A 19,201-nucleotide genomic window follows, 5' to 3' on the forward strand; every position below is an offset into this window, starting at 1 on the left:
TTAAAAATTCAAAAACTATTTGAAAGATGTTATTTGCGAGTCATGCTGTTTAGTTTTGGTCAAAGATCGGCCGAGTCGTTTCTTCGTAATTGATTGTTGAAAAAAAATTTTTTGATGAAGCTTTTTAGGTTATAATATATACGGTTTCTACGGCAAGTAGTTTAATTTTTAAAAATTCATCAAAGTTTGAAAAAATATCATAGTCAAAATTTGTGTCAAAAGTTGTTTTTATGATGTGATGAGTTGTAAAATAAAAAAGGTTAAAATAATAAGCTTAACTAGCTATAAGTGGAATTCTGTCTTAAGGCAATTAAGGCATCGTGCCTTAAGGCAAATTGCTAGAACTTCCCGTACCAAACATTATTATTTTTTTAATAATTAACATTTTTGATTAACATTTTTGAAAAAAAATACTTCGAAAAAATAAGATTTTTGAGAAACTATAAATTGGACAAAAAATTACTATTTTGAAAAAAAAATTAAAAAAATTTTTTTTTAACTTCCCGAAGGAGAAGTTTGTTTTCATCAAAAAATCCGATTCGCTAATTTTATGTTTTCTCGACGTTTCAAGCCATTCTGAATCGAATGAGACCAAATTTGGAAAAAGTATGTGTGTTTGTGTGTTTGTGTGTGTGTGTGTGCGTGTGCACCAACAGATTTTTTGCCGTAAATCGCCGTTTTCTCAAAAACGGCTGGACCAATTTCAAAAATTTAAAAGCCATTCGATGTATCTCGATGAGGACTATTGTTTGTCAGTCTTGTGCGACGATCGGTCAAGCCGTTTCTTCGTAAATAGCAGAGAAGTAAAAAGTCTTTCGTCCACGTTTTAGCCCGCAATTCTGAATCGATTTTGAAAATTCAAAAATCGTTCGAAAGATATTAATTGGGAATCGTGCTGATTAGTTTTTGGTAGAGATCGCCCGAGCCGTTTTCTTGTAATAAAGTTTTTAAAAAAAATTTTTGACGATTTTTATGATTATTTTTTTGACGGTAGAATCCATAGTCTTCTATATCATACTAAAATATTACGGCCCTACGACAACAGGTTCAGCTTTAAAATTTCGTCAAAGTTTGCAAAAATTGGTATCGTTTTTTTGGCATTTGTCAAAATTAGACCTTTGATCGACGCTTTCTCCAAAACGCCTAAGCCGATCTTAGAAATTTAAAAGCTGTTTGATGTATTTCGGTGAGGACTATCGTTTGTCAGTTTTGTGTGACGATCTTCCAAGCCGTTTCTTTGCAATTTGAAAAAAAATGGTAAACTTTTCGTCCACATTTAAGCTCATCCTACCTAACCGATTTAAAAAAATCAAAAACTGTTCGAAAGATATTAGTTGGGAATGGTACTGATTAATTAACTTCCCGTAGGGCAAGTTATAGTAATCGCAAAAAAATCGAAAATGAAAATTTTTATATATCTTTACGTTTCAAAGGTTTCTGAACATTTTGGCATACCTTAGAAAAAATGGATGTATGTGTGTGTGTGTGTGTGTGTGTGTATGTGTGTGTGTATGTATGTACGTGTGTGTATGTATGTGCGGATACAAATTTTCATCGACGATTTCGGGAACACGGATCAACCGATTTGAATAATTTAAAAAACATTCGATTCGTATTGATAAGAAGACGTGCTGATTAGTTTTTGGCGAAGGCAGGTCTAGCCGTTCCGAAGATACGGGGCAAAAAGTGCCGAAAACGGTAACTCAGTTTTTAAGAGAACGGAGCGTCCGATTGGAATAATTCAAAAAACATTTTACTTGTATTAACAAAATAAAGAATCGATAAAATTTTCATGAGGGTAGGTCAAGCGGTTTCGGAGATATGGAGGAAAAAGTAAAAAAATGAGCCATTTGGCGGTCAAAAATGATCATTAGACATATGCACATCAAATTATCAGATATTTTATAGAGATTTTAACAATAAGTATACATTTTGTTAACATTCCTATGGGTTCCGTACCAATGCTTATGCGTTAGACAGCGACGCGGCGCTTACGCGCTTTATATTTTGTCCCTATGCAGTTAAAGCAGTACGATTGCTTTGAAAAAAATTTCAGATCTTCCACAATATGTCAAAATAAAGAAAAAATTTTTTTTCAAAAAAAAAAACAAAAAAAATTTAAAAAAATTTTTTTTAAAAAAAATTTTTTTTCAAAAAAAAAGTAATTTTTTGTCCAATTTATAGTTTCTCAAAAATCTTATTTTTTCAAAGTAATTTTTTTTAAAAATGTTAATCGTTTTTAAAAAAATAATAATTTTTGGTACGGGAAGTTCCAGCAATTTGCCTTAAGGCACGATGCCTTAATTACCTTAAGACAGAATTCCACTTACAGCTAGTTTTTATTAACTTCCCGAAGGAGAAGTTTATGTTTTCATCAAAAAATCCGAATCGCTAATTTTATGTTTTCTGGACGTTTCAAGCCATTCTGAATCGAATGAGACCAAATTTGGAAAAAGTATGTGTGTGTGTGTGTGTGTGTGTGTGTGTGTGTGTATGTGTGTGTGTGTGTGTGTGTGAACAGATTTTTTGCCGTAAATCGACGTTTTCTCCAAAACGGCTGGACCGATTTCAAAAATTTAAAAGCCATTTGATGTATCTCGATGAGGACTATCGTCTCTGAGTTTTGTGCGGCGAACGGCCGGGCCGTTTCTTTGTAAATTGCAGAAAAGTGAAAAATTTTTCGTCCACGTTTTAGCCCGCAACTCTGAATCGATTCTGAAAATTCAAAAACCGTTCGATAGATATTGGTTGGGAATCGTGCTGATTAGTTTTTGGTAAAGATCGGCAGGGCCGTTTTACTTGTAATAAAGTTTAAAAAAAAAAAATTTCGACGATTTTTATGATTATTTTTTTGACGATAGATACCATAGTTTTCTAGGTCATACTAAAATATTACGGCCCTACGACAACTGGTTTAGCTTTAAAAATTCGTCAAAGTTTGCAAAAATCAGTATGGTCTTTTTGGCATTTGTCAAAATTAGACTTTTGATCGACGTTTTCTCAAAAACGCCTGAACCGATTTTAGAAATTTAAAAGCCATTTGATGTATTTCGGTGAGGACTATCGTTTGTCAGTTTTGTGCAACGATCTGCCAAGCCGTTTCTTTGTAATTTGAAAAAAACTTTTCGTCCACATTTAAGCTCATCCTACCGAACGATTTTAAAAAATCAAAAACTGTTCGAAAGATATTAGTTGGGAATGGTGCTGATTAATTTTAGGTGAAAATCTACCGAGCCGTTTTCTTGTAATTAACTGTTGAAAAAAAGTGTTAAATTTTCGTCCACATTCAAGCTCATCCTACCGAACCGATTTTGAAAAATCAAAAACTGTTCGAAAGATATCATTTGGGAATGATGCTGATTAATTTTAGGTGAAAATCTACCGAGCCGTTTTCTTGTAATTAACTGTTGAAAAAAAGTGTTAAATTTTCGTCCACATTTAAGCTCATCCTACCGAACCGATTTTGAAAAATCAAAAACTGTTCGAAAGATATTAGTTGGGAATGATGCTGATTAATTTTAGGTGAAAATCTACCGAGCCGTTTTCTTGTAATTAACTGTTGAAAAAAAGTGTTAAATTTTCGTCCACATTTAAGCTCATCCTACCGAACCGATTTTGGAAAATCAAAAACTGTTCGAAAGATATCATTTGGGAATGATGCTGATTAATTTTAGGTGAAAATCTACCGAGCCGTTTTCTTGTAATTAACTGTTGAAAAAAAGTGTTAAATTTTCGTCCACATTTAAGCTCATCCTACCGAACCGATTTTGAAAAATCAAAAACTGTTCGAAAGATATTAGTTGGGAATGGTGCTGATTAATTTTAGGTGAAAATCTACCGAGCCGTTTTCTTGTAATTAACTGTTGAAAAAAAGTGTTAAATTTTCGTCCACATTTAAGCTCATCCTACCGAACCGATTTTGAAAAATCAAAAACTGTTCGAAAGATATTAGTTGGGAATGATGCTGATTAATTTTAGGTGAAAATCTACCGAGCCGTTTTCTTGTAATTAACTGTTGAAAAAAAGTGTTAAATTTTCGTCCACATTTAAGCTCATCCTACCGAACCGATTTTGAAAAATCAAAAACTGTTCGAAAGATATTAGTTGGGAATGATGCTGATTAATTTTAGGTGAAAATCTACCGAGCCGTTTTCTTGTAATTAACTGTTGAAAAAAAGTGTTAAATTTTCGTCCACATTTAAGCTCATCCTACCTAACCGATTTTGAAAAATCAAAAACTGTTCGAAAGATATTAGTTGGGAATGGTACTGATTAATTTTAGGTGAAAATCTACCGAGCCATTTTCTTGTAATTAACTGTTGAAAAAAAGTGTTAAATTTTCGTCCACATTTAAGCTCATCCTACCGAACCGATTTTGAAAAATCAAAAACATATGAAGCCTCGTGAAATGGCCAAGAAATTCTTTACTTTAATCAAGTTATAATAATTATCATCGTTTTCTACAATTTGGAAAAATAATCGTATGCGTCGATACAATTTTGTCACAATGAGAACCACTTATGTATTCAGATTATTATATTAAAAATAATAAAAAAGAATAAAAATATTTTTTTTATAATCAATGATAGTGATAAATATAAATTTCTTAATAATTAAAAATAAAAAAATATTGTTAAAGGCAGATCAAGTTGCTTATTCTAAAATTGGATCGATTAAGTATACTATTTACACATTTCGGGAAGTTCATGCAACTTGCCTTCAGGCTAAATGCACCTTCAACTAGTTTTTTTTACTTTCACTAAAACCGCTAGACCTGCCCTTATGCAAATTCTTCATCAATACAAGTAAAATGTTTTTTGAATTATTAAAATCGGACGCTCCGTTCTATTAAAAACTCAGGTACCGTTTTTGGCACTTTTTGCCCCATATCTTCGGAACGGCTATACCTGCCTCCGCCAAAAACTAGTCAGCAAGTCTCCTTATCAATACAAATCGAATGTTTTTTGAATGTTTCAAATTGCTTCATCCGTGTTCGCGAAATCGTCGACGAAAACTTGTATCCGCACACACATGCATACACGCGCGCACGCACACACACACATACAAACACACACACACACACATACATCCATTTTTTCTAAGGTATGTCAAAATATTCAGAAACTTTTGAAACGTAAAGATATATAAAAATTTTAATTTGCGATTACTATAACTTGCCCTACGGGAAGTTAATTAATATAATTTCAGTTTAAATGTGTAGAAAATTATATTCAAAATCGCAATGTTTAGATTAAATTGATAGCGATAACTTTATTTTCCATATAAATAGTTGAAAATTCCATATAAATATCTAAATCTCAAATTCGATTAAGTCATTTATTACACATTTCGGGAAGTTCATGCAACTTGCCTTAAGACTAAATTCCACTTTCAACTAGTTAATTTTTATAATTACTCTACGATTTGTAGGCCTTTAATATGTTTGGATGCTTGTTATGACTATGATTTTTTTCATTATGAAGTTTCATCAAAATCGCCAAAAAACGTTATAGGTTGGACAAACGAATTATTATTTTAGGACGTACAAATAGGCATTTTGACAAAGTCCAATAACCCACATTTTAATGAATTTTTATAGGTCGACAACAAATAACACATATACATGACAACTTTTTCTAATATTGGTATCAGAAAATTCAGAACGACTTAAACGTCCTCGGCAAAGACAAAGAAATATTTTCTTATAGATAATCTTAAAAGTTTTTAAAATAACACTTTTTGAAAATAGCGGATTAGCAAACACATGTATACATTACATACTCGTAAATAAATATATTTTTATAAGGTAGGCCAATGATTTTAAGAATTTAAAACAAAACGAAAGGCATCAAATATTTTCAAATTTTACGTTTCAGTGGTGTTTGAACATTTTGGCATACCTTAGAAAAAATTTATGTATATGTGTGTGTTTGTGTACGTGCGTGTGTGTGTGCGCGGATACAAATTTTCGTCGACGATTTCGGGAACACTTTAATTATTCAAAAAACATTCGATTGCTGTTGATAAGGAGACGTGCTAGTAGTTTTTGGCATAGGCAGGTGTAGCCGTTTCAAAGATACGGGGCAAAAAGTGCCACAAACGGTTACTCAGTTTTTAAGAGAACGAAGCGTCTGATTTTAATAATTCAAAAAACATTTTACTTCTATTCACAAGGTGAAGAATTGATCAAATTTTAATGAAGGCAGATCTAGGGGTTTCGGAGATCTTGTGAAAAAAGGGAAAAAAAACATTTGGCGGTCAAAAATTATCATTAGACATATGCACATCAAATTATCAGATATTTTATAAAGATTTTAACAATAAGTATAAATTTTGTTTACATTACCATCGGTTCCGTACCAATGTTTATCCGGTAGACGGCGGCGCGGCGCTTAGACGCTTTGATATTTCGTCTTGATGCAGTTAAAGCAGTATGATTGCTTCGAAAAAAGTTAAGAATTTCCAAAATATTTCAAAATAAAGAAAAAATTATTTTTCAGTTTTTTTTTTCAAAAAAGTTAAATTTTGTTAAAAATTAGTTTCCAAAAATCTGTTTTTTTTTTCAAAGTAAATTATTTCCAGAAATGTTCATCTTTAAAAAAAAAAAAATTGTACGGGAAGTTCCAGCAATATGCCTTAAGGCACGATGCCATGCGCCCCACTAGTTATCTATTTCATTAATTAATCTTCCGAGAAATTAATAAAGTATTAAACAATATAAGAAAAATAAGTTTTTAAAAAATTGTTTTCTCATTTACCTTAGATATTTCAAGAGTGGTGTCCCAGAAGAGTTTCCATCTTTGGAAGATTTATCAGACACCTTATGTTTATTTAATAAATGTTTACGCAATGAGCTAGTGTTCCCGCCGCAACATTTCAATACTTTTTGGCAATAACTACACCTTGCCGTGTTATAAGATGTTTTTTTCAAAAGAACGCCACACATAACTTCTTCTCATTTTGTTATTAGAATCACAAGATGTTCCAAACTAAATAATCTTTAGACCAAATATCACAACTAATAACTTTACTCCAAATATCACAGCTAACAACTTTACAAAAAATATTTCACAAATGATGTGTGCTAATCTTTATATACTTTACAAAAGATGCTTTAACTGGAAAGTGAAAGGGAAAGGGACAATGTTTTATTGCACCCCTAGACAGTGTTGTAGTCATTGTTATAGTATTTGCACTTAGAAGAACTGAATGCTCTTTTACTGATGATAATTCACAAAACTATATTTTAAATTAAAAATATGTTATAATATCAACATTTTTGCAGACTTACATTAGTTTATTGGTGTGAATAAATGAAAATATAACTTTAGCATTTACTTCATTTATTTCTGTAAGCAAAAGTTTTATTATTGATCAAAATTCTGATTCATTTGCTTTTAATAAAAAAAATAAATATAAGTATGATATGAATACACTTATTTTACCTTTTTGAAACTTAAAGAAAAGTTTAACAAAACGGAGACACTTTTTTATTAACTTCCCGTAGGGCAAGTTATAGTAATCGCAAAAAAATGAAAATGGAAATTTTTATATATCTTTTCGTTTCAAAACCTTCTGAACATTTTGGCATGCCTTAGAAAAAATAGATTTATGTGTGTGTGTTCGGATACAAATTTTTGTCGATTTCGGGAACACGAATGAAGCGATTTGAATAATTCAAAAAACATTCTATTCGTATTGATAAGGAGATATGCTGATTAGTTTTTGACAAAGGCAGTTCTCGCCGTTCCGAAGAAATTTTAACAATAAGCATAAGTATAAATTTTGTTTACATTCCTACGCGGCGCTTACGCGCTTCGATATTTCGTCTCTATGCAGTTAAAGCAGTACGATTGCTTTGAAAAAAAGTTAAGAATTTTCAAAATATTTCAAAATAAAGAAAACATTTTTTTCAGGCTTTTTTTTCAAAAAAGTAAATTTTTGTTAAAGATTAGATTCTCAAAAATCTAATTTTATCAGAGTAATTTTTTTTCAAAAATGTTAATCTTTTTAAAAAAAATATTTTTGGTACGGGAAGTTTCAGCAATTTGCCTTAAGGCACGATGCCTTGCGCCCCACTAGTTATCTATATCATTAATTAACCTTCCGAGAAAGTATGAAATAATATAAAAAAGTAAGTTTTTATAAAATTATTTTCTCATTTACCTTAGATATTTCAAGAGTGGTGTCCCAGAAGAGTTTCCATCTTTGGAAGATTCATCTGAAACCTTATGTTTATTTGATAAATGTTGACGTAATGAGGTAGTGTTTCCGCCGGAACATTTCAATACTTTTTTGCAATAACTACACCTTGCCGTGTTACCAGATATTTTTTCAAACGAACGCCACACATAACTTTTTCTCATTTTGTTATTAGAATCACAACTAATAACTTTACTTCAAATATCACAACTAATAACTTTACACCAAATATTTCACAAATGGGAAAAAATGGTGTGTGCTAATCTTTATATACTTTACAAAACATGCATTAACTGGAAAGGGAAAATGTTTTATTGCACCCCTATACAGGGTTGTAGTCATTGTTATAGTATTTGCACTTAGAAAGACTGAATGCTCTTTTACTGATAATTCACAAAACTATATTTTAAATTAAAAATATGTTATAAGATCAACTTTTTTGCAGACAATTCTTGTGACATTAGTATATTCGTGTGAATAAATGAAAATATAACTTTAGAATTTACTTTGTTCATTTCTATAAGCAAAAGATATATTATTGATCATAATTCTGATTCATTAGCTTTTAATGAAAAAATAAATATGAGTATGATATGAGAACACTTATTTTACCTTTTCGAAATTTAAAGAAAAGTTTAACAAAACTTGTGTGTGTTCGAATACAAATTTTCGTCGACGATGTCGGGAACACGGATGAAGCGATTTGAATAATTCAAAAAACATTCGATTCGTATTGATAAGGAGATATGCTGATTAGTTTTTTGCAAAGGCAGGTCTCGCCGTTCTGAAGAAATTTTAACAATAAGTATAAGTATAAATTTTGTTTACATTTCTATGGGTTTCGTACCAATGTTTATCCGATAAACAGCGACGCGGCGTTTATGCGCTTCGATATTTCGTCTCTATGCAGTTAAAGCAGTACGATTGCTTTGAAAAAAAGTTCAGAATTTCCAAAATATTTCAAAATAAATTTTTCTTCAAAAAGTCTTTTTTTTAGAAAAAAGAAAATTTTTGTCAAAAATTTAAAGTTTCTCAAAAATCAAATTTTTTCAGAGTAATTTTTTTTCAAAAATGTTAATCTTTTTAAAACAAAATAATTTTTGGTACGGGAAGTTCCAGCAATTTGCCTTAAGGCACGATGCCATGCGCCCCACTAGTTTTAGCGTGAATTTTTTTAAATGTGCAGTTAAATGAAAAATTTTCTTACATATTGAACTGTTTTTGTAAAGCAATAGCTATTTGAAAGTTGATACATAAAAATCGTCTCTATTAGTTTTTGGTAAAATTTTGTCATTCTTAATTATTGTAAAATAGTTTTGTAGTATTTCAAAAATTATAAAAATATTTGATGCAAGTTTTAAAAACAATTGAAAATATTAGAGTCAATTTTCTTAACATTTACTAGCTGCCTGCAATACTACGTTATTTTTCTTTATATACATTACTGAAAATATAATGTTTTCACCGTATTTAACTTTCTCATAAAGTTTTGATGTAATTCAATTTATTTAAAATATATCATTTGTCTGTTTTGTTTTTCCGAAAGATCTATCAAGCCATTTTTACAATAATAAATCATTTTTTCTATTCATAAATGGAAGTTAATTAAATTAATTAAAAAGGTTGTGGTTGAATTTTTTTTGGACAATTTCGAAAATTAATATTATTTGCTAAAATTTGATTTTTATCGACAAACTTAAATATTTTTAATCATCATCATATATATACAATTTTCCTAAGGGCAAAATTCCAGTTGTAACATTGCATTATTCATTTGTTAAGCTTTTTCATAAACACCTACCTGAATAATGTTTAATGTTTTGAAGAAGTACCTACTTATTATAAGTTGCTAAAGATAATTATATTATAAATCTATATATACAAAATTGGAAATAACGTTTCGGATTTTCCAGAATAATTCGACATCGGTCGCGAATAAGGTCTATTGAGGTCTTCTACCTGATTACAATAGGTAATTTTTATTGTATTACCGTTATTTGTATGCCTAGATTGATGGAATACTGCGGTTCAATATCCATAGAATTTATGAATGTAAGTAATGTTGAAAACCATATAGATAAATAATAAAATTTCTGGTAATTTATTATATTTGCAAAAATAAACTAGTTGGTATTGGTATTTTGCCTTGAGGCAAGTTACATGAACTTCCCGATATGTGTAAATAATCGTTAATCTATAAAATATAAATTAATTTATGAGTGATTAAAAGTATTCGGAGTGGATTTATTACACATAATTGAAAACGAACGAACTCGTTAACTCGGAGTATTTTCTAAAAGCAACTTTTTAAAAATCAACAATATTTGTAATTGAATCAGTTTTCGTAGGACTTTAATGGTTTAGTATGTTCATTAAAATCAAGTACTCTATTGTTATACTAATCGTGTAATTTTAATTTTAACAAACCTCAAAAATCTACTCATTTTCTCAAACTTTGATGAATTTTTAAAACTAAACTACTTGTCGTTAGGCCGTGATATTTCAGTAAGTTCTATAAGACCATGATATATATCGCCAAAAAAAGTTCCATAAAAAACTTTTTTTTTTCAACAGTTAAGTACAAGAAAACGGCTTGGTAGAGTTTCATCTAAAACAAGTATTTGTGTGTGTGTGTATGTGAACAGATTTTTGACCTTTCGTCGACGCTTTCTCAAAAAACGGCTGGGTTGAAAAATTTTTTTTTGATAGAACTCTTTATTTTTGCGTCAAAAGTTGCTTTTGTGATGAGATAAGTCAAACATTGTCAATTCATTAGACTTTGGAATAATAAACTCGATTTTAGGTCATACCAATTTGATTAATATAACAACTAGTGGTATATGGCATCGTGCCTTGAGGCAAATTGCTGGAACTTTTTGTTCCAAGTTTTTTTTAAAAAAAGTTCTTTTTTTAATATTGGAAGAAATTTGTTTTTTAAAATATTTTAAATTTTTTAAAATACACACACATATATCATTTTTTTCTAAGGTATGCCAAAATGTTCAGAACGTTTTAAAACATAAACATATATAGATAGATTTCAATTTTCGATTTTTTCGCGATTACTATAACTTACCATACGGGAAATTAATCAATTCAGATGTGTTTGAAAAAATTTAATTGGAAATCGCAATGTTAAGATTTAATTGAAAGCAAAAACTTCATTTTTGAGGTAAAAAGATGGAAATTTTATCTAAATATCAAAATCTCAATTTTGGTTGATTGAATGAATTATTACATATTTCAGGAAGCTCGTGTAATTTGGCACTTACAACTAGTTTTTTTATTGATACGGCATTGGGTGTTGTCCATATTTCCTCTAAGACGCTGGGAATCCCTGTGAAACAATCATTTGCACTAAACTAACAGGAATTCCACACAAAAACACCGGAAAAAACAGCGAATCCAAAAAACCATTGTGGACCGTAAATTGTATTTACTTTTTATTTCGTATAGTGTTTGGTATTCAAGTGTTGTACGCACTTTATATTTCGATGTCCGTAAAGAATTTATTTCGATTTTATATATCAAAGTGATAAAATAGCACTAACAAAGTCTGAAGAGACTCAATCCACTTTAGTAATTTGATTCATTGAAATGGCCGCAGGTCGCCTTTCATGTTGCTGCAAAAAGGGTTATTTTTTCCTTTCCTCTCAAAGGTATAATTACGATTTTGCTAATGGCGAACCCTTCTTTTGTATTAAATTACTAATGCGTATTGCAAAACAGTACTTCGATGTACGTAATTCAAACATTTCATACAATAATAATTTCAACATACATATAATAGCAAATTATTTTGAAAATTAATTCATATGTTTTGATTAATGCGCATCGAATACGGTTCCTGTATTGCCTATTATAATAAATAATAATTATAATGCAAATTACAATGTTTTGATAATTGATGGTAGATAACTGATAGCTTTTATGGTAAATATTACAAAATTTGATATGTGTTAATGAAAATATTGAGCGATAAATTATATGCAATTATAGTTATTTTGCCTATGGCGTTATATTTGCATCATTGCTTGCATTTTAACTGTAATCACGATAATATTATTATAATAATAATTCATCCTAATTTAACTACCCGTTAAGTTATAGTAATCGCAAAAAATTGAAAATGAATTTTTTTATATATTTTAACGTTTCAAAGGTTTCTGAACATATTGGTATACATTAGATAAAATGAATGTAAGAATGTGTTTGTGTGCGTGTATGTGTATGTATGAATGTTTGAATACAATTTTTTGTCCATGATTTCGGGCGCACGAATCAACCGATTCAAAAAACATTCGATTCCAATTAATGGGAAGATGTTCAGATCAGTTATATATTAGCTGATTATAGTTTTTGGCAAAGACAGGTCCAGCCGTTTCAAAAAGTGCCATAAACTTGATATTTAGTTTTTGAGAGAACGGAGCGTCCATTTTCAATAACTTTAAACAATTTACTTGCATTGACATGATGAAGAACAGATTACATTTTTGGGATGGCATTTCTAGCGGTTTCGGAGATCTAGTAAAAAAAGTAAAAAAAGCCATTTGGCGGTCAAAATGACGCGCTTGAATATTTCGTCTCTATGCAGTTAAAGCAGTACAGATTTTTTTGAAAAAGAGTTCAAAACTTCCAAAATATTTCAAAATAAAGAGTCTTTTTTCCAAAAAAAATTTTTTTTTCAAAAATTTATAGTTTCTTAAAACTCTATTTTTTTCAAGGTAATTTTTTTTCAAAAATGTTAATCTTGTTGAAAAAACTAATGTTTGGTATGGGAAGTTCCAGCAATTTGCCTTGAGGCACGATGCCATGCGCTCCACTAGTTTAAAAATATTTTACTTGTATTGACATGATGAAGAACTGATTAAATTTTTGGGAAGGCAGGTCTAGCGGTTTCGGAGATCCAGTGAAAAAAAAGAAAAAAATGCCATTTGACGGTCAATAATGATTATTAGACATATGCACATCAAATTATCAGATATTTTATGGAGATTTTAATAATATGTATCAATTTTGTTTACTTTTCTATGGGTTCAGTAGCATCCTTTGTTCGTTGGACGGCGACGCGGCGCTTATGCGCTTCGATAGCTAAATTACCTAAATATTCCAAATTAAAAAAACTTATTTTTCAAAAGTTTTTTTTTCAAAAAAGTCAATTTTTTTCAAAAATGTAAAATTTCTCAAAAATTTTCGGGAATGTCTAGCAATTTGCCTTAAGGCACGATACATTACGAGTTCTTATGTATTTCGAATCATAAATATTTCCTTTTGAGTCTTCCAACAAAGCAGTTTACTAAGAATAAGTCGTGATATAAATTAACATTTTCTTTATTTTTAAAAAACAAATCCTTCTCTGTAACTAAAACATTATGCCAAAAACCATTTCAAAAATGTATTTCAAAATTATTTTATAAAAATTTAAGTTTTATTAACACCAAGTTATGAAAACGAATATTTTTTCAAGTGCTCTGATCGATTGAATTATTATTTAAATTTCTAAATATGCTCTAGTTATAAATCAATTTGGCATACTGATTGATTCACAAGGTTAACTTTCCAGAGCAAATTTCAATGTTGCTAGATAAAGGTCAAATTCCTCATTTTCGGTTAGCAATTATTAAAAAAAACGTCGGTCTGATTGCAGAAAGTAGTACAATTTGATAAGTCTTAGAAATTGAGGGTCTAAATTAATTTGGGTTTTATGTCATTATACAATTAGTAGTAAATATGCTATTGGTATTAAGATTATTAGAAAACAAATTTTGCAACATAACAATTTTTTTTTTTTTAATTTGAAAATTTGTTTTTTGACGTATTTAAGTCAAATGAAGCAAGTTTTAAAATTAAAAAAAATATATATATATAACACAGATATCCTTATCATTTTTAACTATATTTTTATTTAAATACCATATATGATCAACTCCAAGACAACACAATAACCGGAATTAGATGAAAGTATTCTTTTTTCTAATTCTAAGTAAAATTCTGCTAATTCAAAATTTTTAATGCTTGTAAATATTATTTTGATTTTCATATTTTAAATTATATATTAAAAATTGGACAACAAATGCTGTTATAAAGGCAGGCTCTTATAAAGGTAATAGACAGAAATAATTTAAATGCAATTTTACTTATAATCTAACTTTAATTTATTCAGTTCCTTTAAGTTAATGAATGCTACAGACCGTAATGTTTTTTTTATTTTTTTGGTTAATAGATAAAATATTATTCTATAATGCCTTTACATATATTTTAATTAGAATCATTGAAGACTTTAATTCAATGGAATTTCAATCTTTCCGGATTGGATTAACCAGTACAAAGAAACTAGTGAAGTCATGGATCAGATTTATCTAATATCGGTCTTTTATATTTCTAAGATTATATTGTTTATAGATATGCAATTAGATGATTGCTTAATAATACGTTTGTAATTGAATGTAAAATTTCCGCTTATGTAATCCCACAATATCTTCACGTTTTCCACTAATTATTATTTTTTATACAATACTAAATTGAAAACATAGGATTAATTGTAATTATTTATAAAAAAAAACAATGATCAACTATAAGAAGTTCTTTCGACAAATGTATTTGCTTGTTCAAGAAAATTATTAAAATATAAATAACAGGTTTTCAAGCTGTAATTTAGAGTAATGTAAAACTTAAAAATTGTGTTTTTTTTGTAAGAAATTATGATTAGTTGAAATATGTCAGTACCAGCAAAGTGTAGACTAAGTTATTAAATAAAACCAGGGTATATTTTATGACACTTATGATATCAATAATTGTGACTGCAAACAGTAAATTCCACAAATCATTTTTTTCAAAAAACAAATTTGGCATTAAAAATTTTTTTCACAAAGCAAATGAAATATATTTGATTCTATATCATAATTTCATATTTGCTATATAAAAATTTCAAAGCTATGTTTTAATTTAGTATATTAATTTTACTGATTTGCAAATTATTATTTTTTACTTTGTTTTCACAATAGGCTTTTACAGTCACATTAAATTCCATACATACATTTCATCCACAATTTTAACTATGTACCTCGAAATTGATATAATTTTTCGTTGCCTATTAGGTAATTATATAAATTTTTATAAGACAAAATATAAAAAAATATTGTGTATGACACTGTCAACGCTGAGTCAAATCTACATTTAAAATCATTTGTATATTTATGTGTTTGTATATCTTTTTTCCGTTCCATCGTAAAACGCTAAAAAATCATTTTGTACTTTTTTCAAGTCACAGGTATAGGAATATTTTTGCACGATGTATGTTTTTAGGTCATATATCTTTTTGGGTAATATTTGTAAATGTGCAAGTTATTGATCTCAACCATCTTTATACTAAACTAAATTTTAAACTAGTAGTGTATGGCAGTGACTTACTGCCAGTGAGCCTCAAGGTAAATTGCTGGTACTTCCCGTATTGTAATAAAATATTCGAAGAATATTAAATGTTTTCAAATATATTATAATACATACTGTAACTTTCATTATTCGTATTTTATAGACAAAATATAAAAGAGCAAAATGATCCCCTTTGAAGGAAAGGTAGAATGAAGAATCTTGTCTTATAATTCAAAGCATTATATAAACTGAATTGCAAAGTTAAAATTATTTATTTCAAGTATTTTAGCTAAAACTGAAATTAAAATTCAACGTAGATTGAAGAGAAAATCGCCAATTGATCTAAGTTATCAATTTTTCTGAAAAAGATTGAAATTACTTAGTTCTCAGCGTTATTATTTATAAGAAATTTATATTATATTTATAAGTAAATAGTTAAGATTATATCATTATCATTAAAATATTGTTAATATTATAACAAATGAAAAAACAACTATTAAATTGTTTTTCCAACATATCAATATAGTATACAATTATCCTTCACGGCTGACAATTGTAAATTCCGCAAATTCCGAAAATAAAAGAAAAATCCGGATTATTTTAGATATTCCAAAAAAAGACTCAAAAATTTGTTTGTTGATTTTTTTTTTGCTTTTTCCAAAAACAACCGTTTCATCAACACAAGCAAAATGTTTTTGAGTCATTGAGTCACATGCTTCGTTCTCTCAAAAATGGCAGTTTTTACACATTTAGCTTTGTATTTTCGAAACCGCTGGACCTGTCTTTGCCAATAATTAATCACCACTTTCCCCCATCATCACGAGTTGATTGGTTTTTGGATCATTCAAATATAATGCTTCGTTTTCTCAAAAATTCGTTGTCTATTTTCTGCACTCTTTGCTCTAAATATCCCTAAACGTTTTTCGAACTATTCAAATCGGTTGATCCGTGCGCCCGAAAACGTGGACGAAAAATTGTATCCATACATACACACACATCCATTTTTTCTGAGGTATAGCAAAATGTTCAGAAACCTGTGAAACTCGAAAAAGTGCCAAAATTTCCAATTTCGATTTTTGGACGATTACAATAACTTACCCTACGTGAAGTTAACTAGTGGTGTATGCCAGCGAGCCTTAAGAAAGAATAATATACCGTAATATTAAAAAAATATGAAATATGTTTAATAATATGATTATAAGTGGTATCTTGAGTATATAAGCGAGTTTTAGAATTCCAGCAAGAATTAAAATTAAAATCCGAACTAATTTCGATATTCAACAAAAATATTTTCACGAAAAAAAATTGAAATATTTTTTTTTACTAAACATCTTCTTTACTTGTTTAAGTGCAAATGCGTAAGTATTACTATTATACAGTAACAAGCATTTCTAGGAGAACACAATAGAATAACTAATAAGATGTTTTGCGTAAATCATATATTGTTTTGATGAACCACGTGCATCGATAACAAGGAATGCTATCGTTGCACGTGTGTTCGACTAATCACATTTTTCAATGAAAGGAATGAATAATCAAATCTATTGCGTGGTTTGTATTTAAACCGTTAGTAATAATAAATAATAATATCGATGCATGTGCATGGATGCACAGCAATACTTGCAATAAAACTTAACTTATAGTTAACCAGTTACTGGACATACTTTCTAGTATCATTCAATTTTCTAGAAACAGTTGCAATTTTTCAAAATAATATTAACAACCATACCATTCATTTAACTACATCAAGTTCACACAGATTTCTTATAATAGTTTCAACATGGAACAGTTTCGTTGAGATGTTTAAATCAACAACAATCTTTGTTTTCCAAACAATGGTATTTATTTATTTAAATCATAATGAATAATATCTAAGCGATTAGATATCGTGCTTTTTCCAACTGCACGCGAATTCTAATGAACGTATTTTATTACATATATTATATTATCGAATATCGTCGGAAGAGTTGAGTTTCCGTATCTCTTGGCTGACCTCACACGCAACAAGCCGATCGAAACCTTGAACTTGATGTTGGAATAAACAGATATCGCTGCCATAGTTTCTTCGGCATTGAAGGTTTTTACGTTTTTATTCGAAATATTATTGATGTTAATTTTTTTTCTATATTTGGACAGCGATTAGAATTTTGTATTCTATGAACTGCGTCTGTTGTACAATTTAACCTAGTATTAAGAAAATTAAGAGGACAAGTTAGATGTTAATCACCTTCCTGCTTTTGCGCATACTAGGCTAGGTATTTTGTCTGGGTATGTTGGACTCAATAAATAATAATACCAACTATGAAACTCTCATCATAATGCCGCCAGGCATTATTTCATGAGGGGAGGGTAAAGAACACTGTAATTCCCACTCTCAACTAAACTTTTATTCTAATTGGTCACATTCTATAATTATTCCAAAGATCGCAAGTCTATTAGAACTTCGTTTACAAATGTGTCTATGTGTTATTACTTTATTACTTCTTCTACAAGATTATTCCTATTCGTCATTATTACTTCTACAAGAGTACCTGAAGCAATTCACATGTGCTCATGTGGAAGAGGAAGTTTGCTCATACTGCTTGATATCTAACTAGCCAAAGTTGGGATAGAATTCGGTACTACTTGATGCCAATCGATGTTCTTATGACCACTGCAGACTTATGTGGAAATTTAGCTTACGATTAGTAAAAGTTAACTTTTTTATTTAATTAATTTATTAACTTTTTAATATTAGGTGTATAATTTCTAAGTATATTTGGCAAAATTCTACTTTTTGTCGATGTTTTCTCATTGTCAACTGATAAATTTCGATATGGACCTGCGTTGATTACTTTTTCGAGAATATCTATTTTCCAGACGTTTTTTTTTCATTAAAACTTTTTATAAACGTTTTCGATAAACTTTTCGAACCGATTTTGAAAATTTAAAAACTGTTCGAAAAACATCAGTTGCGAATTGTGCTGACTATAGTTTTTGGTAAAGATCGGTTGGACCATTTTACCGTAATTAATTTGTAAAACATGCGTATTTTTCCTAGTATTAGATTTCATTCATGGTCTATACAAACATTTTAAAGAACTATAAAGGGTTGTTTACTTAGTATATATCATTAATGTTTGGAATAATCAAAATTGGAGAAGGTAACTCAATTCTTATTGATTTAGCCGTTAATTTTATAAATATCCACAAGTTCATGCAACTGCATCTATTTTATAATAATTCAACAGAACTAATAAAAATAAAAATACTCAAAACTTATAGTTTTGATGACTAATATAAAATAGTTTTCTCTTGTTGTTTTTTGTATGAAGATGCGCTTAGAACTTATTTGTTTATTCTTTGCAAAATTATGCATAAAATATAAATATTTTTCAATCAAAATATTGAATAAAAGATTTACATAGCAAATAGAGAAGATTATGGTATGGTACTTGTTTAAAACCTGTTGTCGTATATATTATTTAAGTATTATTAACATCTTTTGCATGAGTCTTCAATAAAGATAAGCCGGTGCAATTTTTTTTTCAATTCAATATTATAATTAATTCAATTCAATCATATACAACAGAGTTATTGACAGAACTCTATTAGCTAGAGGGCTCTAAGTTAAACAAAAAATATAAAT

Source organism: Ctenocephalides felis, unplaced genomic scaffold (genome assembly GCF_003426905.1).
Source record: "Ctenocephalides felis isolate EL2017-DRISC unplaced genomic scaffold, ASM342690v1 CF-g0.4_SCAFFOLD_03571, whole genome shotgun sequence".
NCBI lineage: Eukaryota > Metazoa > Arthropoda > Insecta > Siphonaptera > Pulicidae > Ctenocephalides > Ctenocephalides felis.